Here is an 18114-nt window from a genome sequence, read left to right on the forward strand (position 1 = left end):
TTTCACAGTTTCAGTTACGCATAGTCAACAGCAGTCTGCAAATAGACACTCTTCCTTCTGACGATATGTAGTAGCCTAACGCTACGTCACCACACCTACATCATTTGCCTCATTCCATCTCATCTCACAGCATCACAAGAAGGGCAGGTACAGTACAATAATATATTTTGAGAAAGAGAGAGACCACATTCGCGTAACTTGTATTACAGTGTGTTGTTGTAATTGTTCTGCTTTATTAGTATTGTTTTCAATCTCTTACTGTGCCTTATTTATAAGTTACACTTTATCGTAGGTGTGTATGTATAGGAGAAAACATAGTATACATAGGGCTCACTGCTATCTGTGGTTGTGGGCATCCACTGGGGGTCTTGGAATGTATCCCCTGGGGATAAGGGCAGATTACCAATTACCATATAAGTGAAGGCTTCATTTAACACATGTACTCTTATGTCCCACCATCAATACTATTTTACTTACCTGTCTGGTCCCTGAAGTCTGGTCCCTCTTCCAGGCTGGTGTCACTATGTGCCACAGCTCAAAGATGCAACTATCTACTCCTCTGTCAACATGTCAATATGACAATATCATGGAAAACTTCAGAGTTGGGTCTCTGTTGGGGAATACATATGAAATATCCCTCTGGAAATGGTTGGCTGATTCTTCCCAAGTTGGTTATCACAACCTCCCTCTGAAAAGGAATTCTCAGTCCAGGGCAGTGGCTCATACCTGTGCTTAGCCCTGCCTATAGCATTTTAGTTCAGTAATTTTTATAATGGATTGTATTACATTAAACTCGGCACATCTGTCATTCTCTTAAATATGCTGGGAACAGGAGAAGCATAGGATGCCAAATAATTTAAAATGTAATCTTTAAAAATCATCAGATAATGATCTGCAGGCCAGCTAAGTCATTTTCCTTAGGGTTTTTTTTATGTTTCTTTTGAAATCTTTTATAGTTTTGGTTGTTCTTCTGAACTAGTATAGTCATTTCATTAATGTTCAGAAAGTAAGCAGTGTATGTTTACAACATATTGTTATGGTTATAGGCACTGGAGTGCAATAAAATGCATCCCTACATACCATACACTTGTAGAACTGTGACCACAAGAACCATTCTATGCCTCTTTATAATTATGGCCACACAGGATCTGGACAAAGATACCAACAGAAAGCTTTTGTGAGTTTCTTCTCACCCTTTTTCTCAAGAGGGACAGAGATGGGAAATCACTCTTTTTACTTCCCTTGTGGAATGCGGTCCTCACAACTTTAAGCTATGCCACACACAGAATTGGTTTTTCTTTCTTCTTCCAGTAGGCGTCTTCCTAGTGAGGATGCTGATTCTGAGAGATCACAGGATTGCGCAGAGCAGTGACCCAGAAATGCCCAGTCTGCTTCCTAGCTTCCTCCCTGGGCATCCCTCCCTCTAAAGGGGCATCCAGCCCCAGATAGTAAGAGGATCGTGGGACATTCCTCTCCCTTTGTAGCTATCTGTGCCTTCTCTCCCGGGGCAGGAAACCATACACAGGTTCTGTGCTGACAGACACCATGTTTAAACGTTTATAAGTGAATGGAGAGCAATGAGCTGGAAAGGGTGGGGCAGGAAACTTTGCTTTTCATTATTAACCTACACTATTTGGTTTGTTAACTAAGCATTATTACTTTAATTTTTAAAAAATGTTTAAGTCTGGGGCGCTTGGGTGGCTCAGTCGGTTAAGCATCCAACTCTTCGTTTCAGCTCAGGTTGTGATCTCATGGGTTTATGAGTTCAAGCCTTGCGTCGGGCTCCACACCAAGTGTGTAGCCTGCTTGGGATTCTCTCTCTCTCTCCTTCTTTCTCTGCTCCTCCCCTGCTCATTCTCTATCTCTCTCTCCAAATAAATTAATTAATTAATTATTTTGAAAAAAAAAGTTTCAGCCCGCTCTTGAATATTGGAGCTGCTGTATACCTTTGTTCCTCTTTGGGGGCAAAGCTACCTGAAAGAGCTTTTGATGCTCCCATTTCCCCTTCCTCACTTTTCATTCAATATATTTTAAAAAGTTAAAATGTGTAACTGATTCTTATGCAATTTATACATATAGTTTTGAAATATCCAGCTAGTACTAAAAGGTTTTAGCGAAAACTAACACTCCCCTGCCCAGTCTACAATCCTGTTCCTCACCCCACTGGCAGTGAAAACCACTTTCAACTTTTATGTTTTTTCTACTAGGAATTATGTGTTTTTTTTTAAATTATACGATTATACTGCTACTAATTGATCTATTTTAAACAATTTCCATACACTTCTTGTTACAGAAGTTAAAGTATGTCATAACAGATGTATACACATGTCCCTTTCCTTCTTCATCTTCTCAGTATAACTTTATTGTAATATTTGGCTGTCAGCAGTCATTTACATTACTATAACCAGTAAATATTCACTGTTCAACTCAAGTTGTACATAATGAATATTTCCTTTTCATACAGCATTTTCGTTTTCCTGGACTCAGACTGCCATTTCTTAGCTTCCCTTATGTTTATTATTTATTTTTTTCTGAATGTTCTTTCCAAGAGATCTGATGAACCTCTGAATAATTTTTCCCAAACATTTTAACACATCCATTCCATTTTTTCACCTAGAGACCTTTCTCCTAAAGCTCTTTGTCTTCTGTTTTAGTTGGGAGAGGTTGGCTGCCCTTTAGAAAGTTTTGGTGCCTGACAGACAACCCCTTCACTCTTATTTTCTGTTGGATCCTTTTGTATTAATCATGGTGGGATGACCACCATTATAAACAGACCCCAAATATATTAAAAGACAAACTATTGACATTTATTTCTTCCTTACTGCTGTGCACTGAATTGTATCCCCTTCTTTTTTTTTTCCTTTTAGGGAAACTTTTATTTATTTTTATTTTTTTTAATATGAAATTTATTGTCAAATTGGTTTCCATACAACACCCAGTGCTCATCCCAAAAGGTGCCCTCCTCAATACCCATCACCCACCCTCCCCTTCCTCCTACCCCCCATCAACCCTCAGTTTGTTCTCAGTTTTTAAGAGTCTCTTATGCTTTGGCTCTCTCCCTCTCTAACCTCTTTTTTTTCTTCCCCTCCCCCATGGACTTCTATTAAGTTTCTTAGGATCCACATAAGAGTGAAAACATATGGCATCTGTCTTTCTCCGTATGACTTATTTCACTTAGCATAACACTCTCCAGTTCCATCCACGTTGCTACAAAAGGCCATATTTCATTCTTTCTCATTGCCACGTACTATTCCATTGTGTATGTAAACCACAATTTCTTTATCCATTCATCAGGTGATGGACATTTAGGCTCTTTCCATAATTTTGTTATTGTTGACAGTGCTGCTATAAACATTGGGGTACAAGTGTCCCTATGCATCAGCACTCCAGTATTTCTTGGGTAAATTCCTAGCAGTGCTATTGCTGGGTCATAGGGTAGATCTATTTTTAATTTTTTGAGGAACCTCCACACTGTTTTCCAGAGTGGCTGCAGAATTGTATCCCCTCCTAAATCCATACATTGAAGTTCTAATCCCAAGTGATTATATTTGAAGATAGGGCTTTTAAGGTTAAATGAGGTGCTAAGAGTGGGGTCCTAATTGGATAAGATTGGTGGCCTTATAAGAAGAGGAAAAGAAAGAAATCCTTCTCACGAGAAGACAACTGGCTATCTTCAAGCCAGGAAGAGGGCTCTCACCAGATTTCCCAGCCTCCAAAACTGAGAAATAAATAAATGTTTAAGCCACGCAGTCTTTGGCATTTTGTTATAGTGGTCTGAGAAATCTAAGGCAGTGACTTTTCGCTGGGTGAATCTGAAAATATCAGTGTTTGTCGGTCTTTTTTTAGGGGTAATTTAGGTTCTCCAGAGAAGAATCCTCCCATCTGCTTACCAGTCTGTTGACAGCATTCCAGGAGCATAGCAGGGGAAAGGCATCCAAGAACTATAATTCTGTATGAAAATGTTCATTTAATCTGCGTATTTACAACTCCATGCCTTGTCCTGTCCTTCCACTGAACTACGTGTCCCAAAGTCAAAAGTTTCTCTCTAATCCAATTTCTCCAGAGAATAAAATTCTTGGGCAGGCGGGAGACACATGGGAATGTAGTCCTCTGGCTGGGTCACATAAGGAAGGGAATCAGTGAGCTTGGTCACTGCATAACAACTTTCAACGAACATCTCTATTTTCATCCAGGTACTCACATCCACCTTCTGAAGTACCTGCTGAATCCAAGTGCAGAACATCTAAAGAGTTCCACAGGGCGAACTGACTTGTTCCTCATCAAAACTCCTCAACCCTGCCACTGCCCCCAGGTACCTAAGCATATATCCCCCCCTATGCTCTGCTAGGTCAAGTCAGCCTCTACTTCCTGTGCTTTCCATCTTCCAAAAATGTGTTGATACTGCTTATCTGCTGTTGCCTCCTTTCCTATTAGTTTTGACCTTGTGGTTTATTATCTCTTATTGTTCCTCATTTCTTACTTGGTGGAAATATATTAAGATGCAGTCCCCTTGTATATCCTCAAGCCATTTTGGCAAACTACACCTTAGTTTCCATCTCCACAGAAACTGTCCTTACCAAGGTCAGTAAATATCTCTATTATTGCCAATGTGGTGGAGGCTTTTCTAAACTTATCGTACTTAATTCCACAGTAGGAGATGACACTGTTGATCCGTCTCTCCTTCATACAACACTCCTCTCCAGACATCTCCTGGTTTTCTCCTACATTACTGCTTCTAATCATTTGCCTCCTTTATCGGTTTCTCCATCTCTAGTTGATGTCAAAATGTTGGAGTTTCGCAGGTATTAATATTGGAACTTCTCTTTCCTAGTCAAGCCTTTTCCCTAGGTAATTTTATCAAATTCTCATAGGTTTAACTATTTTCCATTCCCAGATTAATATTTCTGGACTTCACCTCTCTGATCTATAGACTCATCTATCCAACTGTCTATTTTACATCTCTTACACGTCAGTAAAGCCTACCCCTAATCTGTACACTCTTCCATATCTCTGAAGCAATGTCCCTAGTCAACAATGATTGTCTTTCGTCTCTTTAAATAAAATATATATATATTTATATTATTTATATACACATATATGTTTATTTATATATATTTATATTATTTATATACACATAGATTTATTTATATATATATTTATATTATTTATATACACATATAGATTTATTTATATTTCTATATATTTTAAAGAGACAAAAGACAATCGTTGTTGACTAGGGACATTGCCTCAGAGATATGGAAGAGTGCACAGGTTAGGAATAGGATTTATTGACGTGTAAGAGATGTAAAATAGACAGTTGGATAGATGAGTATATATATATGTATGTGTATATGTGTATATGTGTGTGTGTGTGTGTGTGTGTATGTATGTGTACACACACATACACACACACACACACACACACACATATATATATATACACATATGTATATTAACCAAGTCAAATAGGGCTCCGGCATCAAATTTGGGACAGTTACTGGGGGTCTCCTGCATAGGAGCTACAACAACTGCAGGGTCATATCTTCTTCTAATAATTGGGGGAGAGTCCCTCACTCACTTAGAAATCCTCTTGCTTTCATGTACTCCAAGTTATTATCCTCCTAAAAGAAATTTTTTTCTCATTAATTCAAATTTCTTCTATTTTATAAAGAGAGAAAAATGCTGAAGTGATTTTTTTAAAACAATTCATTGTGGTAGGAACCACCAAAACAATATGGAAATCAGAAGAAACAGCAATAAAATTTTCCATTTGGGGAAAGGAGAAAAACACAACTAGGAAAGCATTCCTTTGCTTTTTTCTCTCTGCCACCCAAGTTCTATTTGTACTTGACAAGGCCAAACTAAACTTTTTGCCTCGTTAGGAACTGCAAGGATTTTTCCATTCTTCTTTGCTTTTCCCAGACCACAGCAGTGCCTTTCTAGTATAGCTGGTTGACTTCAGCTTTTCACTATAATTCCATTGGATTTCTTCCCCCCATTTTCTCTACAGAATGCCATTTGAGTACATATTTCAGTGCAAAAAATAATAATAATAATGAAGGAAATTTCAGTTGATTTTTTTAAATGTTTACTTATTTTTGAGAGAGAGACAGAGCACCAACAGGGGAGGAGCAGAGAGAGAGGGAGACACAGAATCTGAAGTAGGCTCCAGGCTCTGAGCTGTAGCACAGAGCCTGGTGCGGGGCTCAAACCCACTAACTGTGAGATCATGACCTAAGCCAAAGTGGGATGCTTAACTGAGCAGCTCAGACGCCCCTGATTTTTTTTTTTAAATCGCTGATTACTACTCAGCGAAGCTAGGATGCTGCCAGATAAAAAAAGGATTCTTTTTTTTAGACACGTTTTTGTTTTGTCGGAGCTGTGCATTCATCCTTCTGTTGTTGGTGCTGTGAAAGACTTCATGGGAGCAGTCCTAAGACTAACAAATTGCCTTATGAAATGGTGGCCTTAATTTGCTTTGGTTTATTGACTGTTTCATTCATTTCCTTAATATTTCTACTCATGCAAAGGAACAACAGTGCAGTGGTTAAGAGTGTAGTGGTTCTGAAGCTAGCTGCTTAGGTTTAAATCCCAGCCTGGCTACTTAGTTGTGTCACCAAGGGCTCCTCACTTAACCTTTATCCCTCAGTTTCCTCATCCTATTGATACGTAAGATTGCGACATGCCCAGTACACTCTAAGTGCAATGTAAATGCTAGGTAACCCGTAGGCTAAGTTTACATTTGTTGCTAGGGATCAAATGATAGGCAAGACCAACATCTTGCTCTATGGAGCTTTCTACCTACAACTTAAGCAAATGACTTCACATAAGCCTCAGTTTAGTTATTTGTAATCAAGTGTCTCCCTTACAGGATTGCTGTGGGAATCATAAGAGATAAGCTAAGGAAAATGCTTAACAGGGTATGGCGGATATTAAACACTCAGTGTGAGCTAATATTGTCCAGCAAGAAAGGCAGATAATTAAACAGCCTACAGGATGTCATAACTTATGGTAGAGAAGTGTAGGGTGCTATAGAAGCACCCACTAGGATGTCTTCATTGAGTCCTGATAAATAAGGATGAGTTAGCCAGAAAAAGAAGGGCAAGAGAGTTTCCAGCCACTGGTTTAAACACAGTGGAAGTTTAATATGAAGAAAAGGAAGTAGGAGTGAGTGGCAAGATTTAAAACTGGAGTGGTAGGTAGAAATCAAGTCATAATAGACCTTTTCAGCTATCCTCAGAGTTGTACTTTATCCTGAGAAATGGGTGGAATGAGAAGCCATGTGATGGGCTCAGGTAGGGGAGTGATAAAACCAAAATGGCCTTTTAGAAAGAGCCAGATGGCTGCAGAATATAGAATGGAATGGAGGGTCCACAACCGGAGGCAGGAAATCGTTTGGAGTCTGCTGCCTGTCCTAGGTTCTAAGTGAGGGATAGAAGGTGGTGGCCCGGGACAGGGTAGAGATGGGGAGACTCGTATGCTTCCTTAGTCCTGCCATTTTGGTGAACACTTCATGTCTTCAGTTTGAAATCGTCTTTTTTTCTTACATACATTTTTCCTGTGACCGTTTCTTTGGCTCACGCCCTCTCATCTACTACAGTGAGGGGTATTTTTTGTCCTCCTGAAACTTCCCAAAACATCCTGCCAGGGCAGCAGGCTCTGGAGAGTTCACGAGAGTTTGCTGGTTTGAGTGCTGATTGTCTCCCACAAAGAGAACAATTATTTTTTTTTTTAATGTTTTTAAAAAATATTTATTTGAAAGAGGGAAAGACAGAGTGTGAGCAGGGGAGGGGCAGAGAGAGAGGGAGACAGAGAATCTGAAGCAGTCTCCAGGCTCTGAGCCGTCAGCACAGACCCTGATGCAGGCCTAACCCACAGATCGCGAGATCATGACCCAGCTGAAGTCAAATGCTTAACCGACTGAGCCACCCAGGCGCCCCAAAAAGAACAATTCTTAATTAAATACTGCTTGAGGCTCACACCATTTGTTTTGCATGCTGCCATCTGGAGCTGCCCCCAGATAGGTCACATGACAGAAGTGTTGTAGAGATGATTAGAACTGCAGTTTTCCATCTAGAAAGTTAATGTTCACCTCACTGGGAGGAGTAGTGCAAGTACTTCATAAAATAAAATAATGAGTTACCAACTTCTTCACCACCTGACCATACTTTGTCCAACCACTTAAAAATAGTTCCTTGAAAATGACTTGGGTGTTGGGCAAGGGGGAGGGTGTATCTAGCTCTTTCCTGGGAACCCACCCCACCCCAATCGTTTAGTTCACCATGAGAGTTCAATGTGACTGGGCATAATCCGATATTGAAGTCATGGGTTCCGATAAGATAAGTAAGCAATAAATACCCTATTCAAATAAGAAGACATGACATTTTAAAGGTTATTGGCCTCAATATTTTTCTCCTAAGCCATTATGGGATTTGAGGAGGGGGGAGTTTTATGGTTTGCTTTTGTTTCTGTTGTCATCTTTGTTCAACAGAAGCCCTGATGAGAATAGCCTCAAGCAAAATTGTAGGTAAAGGATGTGAATTTAGACAGCATTTCCCACTTTTTGCTACTCTGCATTGCCAGCCTTTAATGCCTTCTTGTGATACTCACTTAGAAGCAGGAAAACAAATGAACTAATTCCCAATAAGTCTTTAGTATGTTTGTCTTAGTGTAAGGTGTAGACGCAGTCGCAGGGAAGCAAAGGTGATCTCAGATTCAGACGGCCTGACGAATTTGCTGAAGACATGAATTTTGGGATCATGAAACCAACAGGAGGAAGTCCATCTCCGAACCAGTTCAGTTGAGATCAATGTCCAACCTGACTGCCGTGAACAGCAAATCTTCCTCCCCTCCTCTCTGGCAATCCCCTGTGCAGTTTTGACATTTCACTCCACAAATCTTCCAATACCCTAATTTTAGGTCTTTAACTTCTGCTGAATAGCAAGCATCACTCCGTAGTATGCACAAAGTCCCCTTGGCCTGAACTGTGTTCAATCATATCTCTTGCAGCTGTGTCCACTCCAAAATAATAAACTTATAATCCCTCTCTCTGAGAGCTGTGGCCTCAAACCTGCATTTCAAGTTCATGCAGACTTCAGTCTTTATCCCTTTTCCTAGTCTCAGCCCTTCCTAGCTTTAGGGCCTCTCTAATCTGAATTCCATTGCTTCATTCACTGAACTAAATTTATCAGGTTTTTACTTTATGTTTGACATTGTTTTTAGACCAATTGTTTTCATCCTTGGCTGTACACTGAAATCATTAGGAGACCTTTAAACAATACTGTGCCTGGAGCCCACCCAGAGATTCCAATTTAAGTGGTTCAGGAATATCTTTTCTTTTTTTTTTTTTTTAATTTAATGTTTATTTATTTAGAGAGAGAGCGCATGGGCAGAGAGAGGCAGAAAGAAAATCCAAAGCAGGCTCTGTGCTTTCAGAGCAGAACTGGACCTGGGGCTCGATCCCACAAACTGTGAGAACAAGACGCGAGCTGAGGTCTGACGCCTAACCCACTGAGCCCCTAGGCATCAGGAGTTTCTAGAGCTCTCCTGGTGATTCTAATCCACAGATAAGATTAGGGACCACCGCTCTAGAGACCAGAGATACAGCAATGACCAAGAAAGTAAGGCAGAGCTCATCTTCTAATGAGTTCAAATTCTATCCCTCCTCTTCTTACTGCTTTAGTACTCTCACCAGTTTACCCTTCTGCTAAACTAGTCTTCCAGGTCCTGATCCCAGATGAAACCATCCAACTGTCTCTACTCAAGCACCCTGGCATCCTGGCACAGCTGTGTTAAAGATATAATTCTGCTGATTAGCTTCATTATATATTTATGAGCTCCATCCTCAGCTTGGCTCTCAACATTGGCAAATTTTTACTTATCTTTTGCCAGCTTCCTTTCTCATTTCTGAAAGCAGATATCTCAAATCTTTCTCTCTCTCTCTCTCTCTTAAAACCCTATATCAAGATCCTGCCTCTCTCACTTTCAGCCATTAACTCAACCTCTTATTTAACAAAGAAAATAGTATAAGTAGTAAAGTCCTTCAGCACTCCTCCTTTCCACCTTAACAGTATAGCTTTCCTCTCCTTTGTATCTTTAATTTTTCTCCATGGCCAGATCCTTCTCTGTTCTCCACAAATGTGCTCAAGTATTTACCTATTGAACCTGCTTAGAATCAGTCTATTCCCTCCCTGTTCCTTCACTGACCTATATCTTGGAAGAATTCTCTATACTTGCAGCCTCCACCTCCATTTCTCTGCTTACTCCCCCTGAATTGCAATTTGACTTCCATTGCTATGACCTTACAGCTGTGCTTTCCACACTTTCCCACGCCGTGGCAACCAGAGGAAATTACTGTATTTACTTGACATCCTAAGGACCCCCATCAAGGTCACTTCAGCCCCTTTCTTGGCCATGTTAGAAACTTAAGGGGCTCATTTCTTAGCTCACCTGCAATCGCTCATGGCTCAGCAGCCTCCCTTGTCTTACCACATGGGAAACTCTGCTTCACTGAAACTGCTCTGGCAAAGGACATCAGTGACCTCACTGACAAATGCAATGTTTGTTCCCCTGTCCTCATCCGTTCTGTAACAGAGATTATTGATCATGACGATTCTTTATTTAAAATGACCACAGTTTGGTCAAGATAATGTGGAATGGAGGCCAGGAAGTAGGTGGAGATGAGAAGAGCAGGCTACTTTCCTTTCACTGTCTCCTTGATTAAAGCCCAGTTGTTTCAGAGAACTCTGCTATCAACAGACAATGCCTGGGAATCCATGGTCAGATTATGTGGCCCACAGAAGGTCATTTGCTACAGGAAAAGAGCCCGAGTCTTCATTGACTAAACAATTGGTAAATTGTGACACTTAAGAATCATTTTGTGTATCACCCTACCCCTAGAATGCTTCCACAAATTAATTCTAATTATTTAAGATCCTAAGAATAGATTATTTGCATATTTCTGAGGAGAGGCCATTTAGGGAGTCTTTGAATCACAAACCTTAGGATGATTTTTGTTGTATGTGTGGCTTAATTTGGAATTATCCAGGGGCATACCTGCATAACTGCTTACCTTACCTTCATGGTGGCTTCTTTTTCTCCTAGTTACTATAAAGATAAGGTTTAGCATGACCCAAGAGCATTTTCCCACAAAAGCGACAAGGAATGTAATGTGAACAACTTGGCCACATTTAAAACATACAGTAGTTGGTGTAGGGGAGGAGTTTGGGAGGGTGATTGGTTAGGCTAAAGTCTGAGGTCATTGGTCTTTATAATATGCCCTATTATGCCTATTCCCAACTGGACTGAGGATGCTGGAGTTCACTGCCTTTAAAAATATCTTGTCATAAGGGTGCCTGGGTGGCTCAGTCAGTTGGGTGTCTGACTTCGACTCAGGTCATGATCTCATTCCCACAGTTCATGAGTTCGAGCCCTGCATCGGGCTCACTATTGTCAGCACAGAGCCCACTTGGGATCCTCTGTCCCCTCCCCCTCTCTCTGCCCCTCGCCTACTTGTGCTCTCCATCTCAAAAACAGAACATTAAAAAATATATATACCTCATCACAAACCCATCCGTCATAGGTCCCAAAACTCTGTAGGGAGCTATGCTGTGGTTATTCTCCATTTGCCCTTCCAGATCCATTCTCACCCTTCTCAGCCCTGTTCTGTAGCCCTGGACCCTGAACTTTACTGACTGTATCATCTGGGCTTCCTCACCCTTCAGCTCCAGGTCAGTCACCAGCAGGAAATGTGGGGGCAGGAGGAGAGAGGTCAGGGTCACTGTTCATCTCACTCTCTCCACTCTGAATGGCTACATTCCTCCACCTGCAGCCACAGCTTCTGTCTGGCAGCCCGTTTTCACAGTGTTAGCTCTTATTGGCAATGGAAACATCTTTCCCTCCCTTCCTTTTCAGGCCCAGAGGTGGTAATGACTTCCCAGTGTGCCTGGGTGCTTCATCATTTCTTGTTTTATCTTTGTACCAGCCTCTCTGACTACATCCTTTATAAATAGTCCCTTCATTAAACTCTTTTTAGTTAATCTCTTTGGGTGTGCCAACTTTTTCCTGCCAAGACCCTGGCTATATGGGTACATGTATAGCCATTTGCCTATGGTGCGGCATTTTAGTGAATATAATTACAATTATTATTCTGTGTTTTCCTCTTAACTTTTTCTGTTAATGCAATTATATCCAACTTAAATCACCTAGCATGTTTCAAAGGCTGTTATCCTACAGATGAAGGGGCAGTGGGAAGCCAGAAGCCAGAAGTGGTTGGTTGACACTGGTAGACACAATTAAAGTAGGTTCTAAGCAGGTTGTCATGGGGCCCATGAGTTGGAGTGAGAACTTTTGAAAACAAATGTGAAATAAATGCGTTAAATTTTAAGTTACTTCTAGGTGAAATATCACATTCTGACAAATGTCATTCTAATGTGTTCATCTTGTTTTCCCAACTGTATTGAGAACACTTTGAAACCAGGGATATATGCTATACCTTTGTTTCCCTATAAAACCCAGCATATAGTAGGTACTTGATAAATGTTTATGGGAAAGATGGACTCAAAACAGGTGAAAAGTACAACTAAACAAATGAGTAGTGACAGGTTACTAAGTGGAGAAACCTAGAATATATATAATAAATAAGATAATCTTTTTCTTCAGATTTAATCAAAGGAAAAGTAAATAGAATGAATGAAACCAGACCAAGGAATAGATGGTTAAAACAAGGACAAGATTAATTTATGGGAACTAGCTAAGAAAGGGCAAGGGCAGGAGAGAATGAAGAATGCCAGGTTGGGGGTAGCAGTGGATGATATAATGTTAAGAAATTAAGTGTAGGGGTGTCTGGGTGACTCAGTCAGTTAAGCATCCACCTCTTTTTTTTTTTTTTTTTTAACATTTATTCATTTTTGAGAGAGAGAAAGAGAGAGAGCAAGCTGGGGAGGAGGCAGAAAGAGAAGAAGACCAGAATCTGAAGCGGGCCCCAGGCTCCGAGCTGTCAGCACAGAGCCCAATGTGGGGCTCAAACCCACAAACCAAACTGGGAGATCATGACTTGAGCTGAAGTTGGACACTTAACCTACTGAGCCACCGAGGTGCCCCAGCATCTAACTCTTGATCTCGGCTCAGGTCTTGATCTCAGGATCGTGAGTTCAAGCTGCAGATCACGCTGGGTGAGGGGCCTACTTAAAAAAAATAAATAAACAGAAAACAATGGATTTTAAAAACACAAAGGAAAATGAGAAATGTTTTTAAAAATTATTAGAGTCAGTTACTTTCTTCTGAATCTTGGAGCATGCATATTCAATACTGAATGCAGACTAAGGAGCCATCAAAATTTAATTTAAGAGGATGTTGTAAAGATATAATACATGAGTTAATGTTATATAAAAGTATTCTGGATTCTTTTCAATGACATTAGTATAAAAGCGGGTGTTATTTCATGTCAAAATTATAAATTGTATATATGATATAGTTTTTAGTGGCCACTGCCTAAAAATACACTTATGACTGGAAGAATTGAAAAAGCTGAGAAGTCAAAGATTTTCATCTATCTTCTGTGTCTCTTTATCCCTGACTATATTTAGTCACTAGGAAGTAACATGTAACTTGTAACTGAAAACATGATTGATATAGTATTTATTACATACTAAAGGTCATTGACTGGATACTTTCATATAGAAAGCACAGGATGCAATTATTACCTCCCTTCATTCTAGAAAGGGCTTGGATAAGCAGGTGGACTTTGTACCTTTTGCATTAGACATCTCAGTTTGAACTAATAGCTGAAAAGTCAGATCTGCATAAAGTTAGCATGTCCTCCAGCAATATTGTCCTCCTTCACATTTTATTATTATTTTTTTTTATTTATTTTTTTTTAATATATGAAATTTACTGTCAAATTGGTTTCCATACAACACCCAGTGCTCATCCCAAAAGGTGCCCTCCTCAATACCCATCACCCACCCTGCCCTCCCTCCCACCCTGCCCTCCCTCCCACCCCCCATCAACCCTCAGTTTGTTCTCAGTTTTTAACAGTCTCTTATGCTTTGGCTCTCTCCCACTCTAACCTCTTTTTTTTTTTTTTTTTTTTCCTTCCCCTCCCCCATGGGTTTCTGTTATGTTTCTCAGGATCCACATAAGAGTGAAACCATATGGTATCTGTCTTTCTCTGTATGGCTTATTTCACACCTCCTTCACATTTTAAATTAGGGGGAAAAAGTCTGTTAAAATTTGCAATTCAAGTCCCATTCCTTTTAAGAAGGGCAGAGTGGGGTAAGGTGATATAATCACACGTAGTGCCCTAATAAACGGTATGGAGGGAGGATGTGTGCACACATTCTAATTGGAAGGGAACCAGGGGGAACAATTGAAGAGGCAGTGAATGGAGAAAGTGAGTGTGGCCTGAGAGGCTATCAGGCTGTCCAATAAGGACATGTGTCCTATAAGGAGTGACTTCCCTGCTGTGAGTACCTGTCTGTGAAGTCTGGTCTTTAGTTTGATTGGCTTAAAATTCAACTTTGCTAGAACATCAAGGTGACTGGCCCACTAGAGACTGACTCACAAGAATCATAGTCACAGAACACTCTAAACATTAGAATATAACTGTTAAGCTTGTTAGTAAATTCTCTTCCCCTAGACTAGTCTGGATGAGTGACTCACACAGGGAAGGAGTTTGGGAGTAGAATGGTGGGGGATGACCCTCCCTCTTGAAAAGGAGCCTCCAGTCTCCCTGAGGAAGCTGGTTAAAGTTGAAGTGCCCTCCATCCTCCCTTCCCTCCCCCCTCTCACCCAACCCCAGACAGTCTTGTGATTCCAATAGGCCCTTCTGAGATGACATGATCCCAGGTTGAAAATTATGGCTAGTGCTTCTTTAATAAGAGTGCAGTTTGCTCAACAATAAAGGGAAAAAAGGTAGAGAATCATTACCTTGAGGTGGAATTTTCCAATTTTTTCTCAATATTCAAATCATCTCAGACACTGACTTAAAATGGTGTCTGGAATCCCTCTCCTGAAGATTCATTAAGTCATGGGTGGGCTTCACACGATGACAATTGTTACAAAACTGGCAAGTTTGGGCAATGCTGCTCCAGGCTCATCTATCTGGGAATCAACTCATTGTCATCTCTTTTTGTTGTTGTTGCTCCTGCTGAATTTTCTAAGGAACTTTTTCCCACTACCTTCCAGGAGACTCTCGGAACTATTTCTGCCATTTCTTTTCTCATGTTGTCCCAACACTTATCCCTTTATGGTGGAAGTGAAGTGAGTATCATACAATAAAAAAAAAAAGCAATCTCAACATTAGCCAGTCAAGCAGACCCCAGAGGTTAGATCAGCTCTTACTTTTAGTTCAAGTACTATGTTTCAAACGACCAGATTCTTCCAAGTGATGGATATTTGGTACTGTTCTCTTTAGCCCAATCCACTCCTGCTCCATCCACAGCCGTGCCCTATCCTAGTTGACTCCGTGGCTTCCTATGTTGATCAGTAAAGTGTGCCCCCCCCAACTCCACCCCTACCGGATCTCTCTCTCTCTCTTCCCAAGAAGAGCTGCTCAGTATTTTCAAATTCAGTTTCTCCTGCCTATTTCCAAAACATTGTCATGATTTGTCACTCATTGTGAAGTCTATCTAAGTGCAGGTGATTAGGGGCCAATTCATGGATTTTGGATCCTGAAGGAGGAAAAGGAGAGAAGCAGGGGTCCTTATAGTAGTTTGGCCTTGGAATGGAATAGCCAATATAAAATGAAACCATTTGCACTAAGATTAATCTCCTCTTGACATATCTCCAGAACTCTATTACGCTAAATAAGTATGTCTCCATTTCAGCCTTGAGTTATATTACACAAGAATACCTTTTACTATCTTGGCTTTGGGAAAGGGTCAAGCTGTCAGCTTCAGAAAATGTAGGCAGTGGGTTTAGGGAGAAAATCTCCCCCAACACCTGCCTATTCCGTCTCCATACATATTTCCATATACTTATTTCTATAATACTCTGTGACTTATTTCCCCGATGTCTCTGACTCTAACCCAAGTCTCCCTAAACCCTTCTCCTATATCCTCTGAAATACCTACTTTATGATCACAAATTCTCTTATCTGCTCAATCATGTCTCTGAATCTCCCCTATATTTTTTGGCCTTACGTGAAATCTAGGGACATGCTTTCCTTGAAGCCTATCAAGGATATCTGATTATCTTCTCACACTCTACATCCCTTGGAGTTGAAAGGTGAAGGCTGTGTCTCTTTGATTTCTAGATATATGTCTGGACTGAGATTATGCCAGGCTTTCGTAAAGTGCCCTGCTTGTTTGAAGCGTTCACATCTTTTCTGCTATCCTCTTCCTCTCTTCATTCCCACTTATTAATTGTTTGGCAGCTGATTTACAGTCTTCTACTCCTAGTCTGGCCATCGTTCCGGGTAACTTCGGCAGCCATGAGAATTGCTCTTCTAGTGCCCTGTACTCTTTCTCTTCTCCCTCCCTCCACCTCAGCCACCCACTCACAGCCACGTTTCAGGCCCTGCCATTGCCCAAACTACTCAGATAAGTAGTTCGTAAGTCTCACCACCCAGTCTCTTATGCTTCCAACTTTTTCTGTCTCTTACCCCTGGTTCACATTTCTGCCATGTCTCCAGGATCTCTAGGCCACTCGTCCTTTTTCTTGTCCCTTCTGCATCAGCCCCCTCGTAGTGGCTATAAAGGCAGAAATAGTTCTGAGTGTTTTTGCTTCTCCCCCTGACCTTCTTTTATTCCTTAGTCCACTGCTCCACTGACACTATCCTAGACTCCCCCCCTCCTTGCCTGTCTATCCCATCCACCACCCCCCATTCTTGGTGCCCATGCCCTGGTGTCTGAACACTGCTGGAGAAGGACATTCTTGGTACCACTGCGGCCTGACTTGAGTCTTCAGTAGCATCTGCCAAATTTATATTTTTCTAGTCAGTTCACATTCCTACTCTGCAGTGTGGTGACTTCAGACTGTTTTCATTCTTTCTAAAACCACCCACCTCTTCCACTTTCTTATTCTTAGTTGACTATGTCACCTTAGGGTCAGCAGAATGGGCCCCCAAATTGTCCCCACCCTAATTTCTGGAACCTGTGAATATGTTACATTACATGGCAAAAGGGACTTTGCAGATGTCATTAAGATTACGGGCTTTACCATAGAAAGAGTATCTTGAATTATCCAGTGGGCCCAATTTAGTCATGAGTCCTTTAAAAACGGAGACCTTTCTCCAGCTGAGGCAAAGACACGTGGCAGAAGTCAGAACAATTGTAAGTGTGGGAAGGGTTCGGCACTCCATCGTTAACTCTGGGGCAGATGTCTCTGGCTGCCAAGGGTAGCCCCCCAGCTGACAGCCTGCAGGGCAACAGAGGGCTTGGTTCTGCAACCAAAGGGACCTACATTCTGCCAAGGGCCTGAATGAGTTTGGAAGCTTCCCAGAGCCTACTGATAAGAGCCTATCCTGCCAACACCTTGATTTCAGCCCCAGAAAACCGGGAGCTGGGAAACTCAGCAGAGAGTGTGGAGGGCTTCTGACCTGCAGAACTGTGAGCTAATATTTTGTGTTGTTTCAAACTCGTAAGTGTGTGATTTGTTACAGCAGCAAGTGAAAACTAATACCCACCTCTGAACTCCTAAAGAAATGGAAGAATAGAAAGCAGTGATTTCAACTTCCTATAAGCAATCTACAAACATGATTCCCATGCTTCCTTTTTCCCTTTCCCCTCTTATATTAGAGGAGCTGTTCCTTCTTGCCTGTTAGGCCATTCCTTCCTTCTGTGTGGTGGGTACTATCTTCTCCTGACTTCTCCTGAACCTTGACTACTGATTATCTTCCCCATTGTCTCTCTCCTCGTCTCCTTTACTGATGGCTTCCCATCAGCATTCAATCAGTTGTAGATAAATTTTAGAAAGTTTTCATCACCCCAGAAATAAAACTTACATCCATTAGCAGTCACTTCTCATTTCCTACCAAACCCAAGTTGTATTTTATAAAGTTATTTTGTAATACTTTGGAACCCCTATAGACTAGCACTCCAGGAAGCCAAGTCAGCTTCTACCCCAGTCAGCCCCCTGCCAACCCCAGCTCTTCCTCACTCCCACTCATTCAGA

The 18114-nt window shown here is 41.1% G+C and overlaps 1 protein-coding gene across 1 annotated transcript in view; it reads left to right on the forward strand.

The window, feature by feature from the left end:
* The first annotated feature begins 4196 nt into the window (after positions 1-4196).
* Positions 4197-18114, forward strand: part of SGMS2 (sphingomyelin synthase 2) — a 98312-nt gene continuing 84394 nt past the window's right edge. Inside the window, exon 1 of the mRNA XM_049630998.1 lies at positions 4197-4312. The gene's annotated coding sequence lies outside the window, so the exon portion shown is untranslated. The remainder of the gene's footprint in view (positions 4313-18114) is intronic.

The sequence above is a fragment of the Panthera uncia genome, chromosome B1, assembly GCF_023721935.1.
Source record: "Panthera uncia isolate 11264 chromosome B1, Puncia_PCG_1.0, whole genome shotgun sequence".
NCBI classification, from domain to species: domain Eukaryota; kingdom Metazoa; phylum Chordata; class Mammalia; order Carnivora; family Felidae; genus Panthera; species Panthera uncia.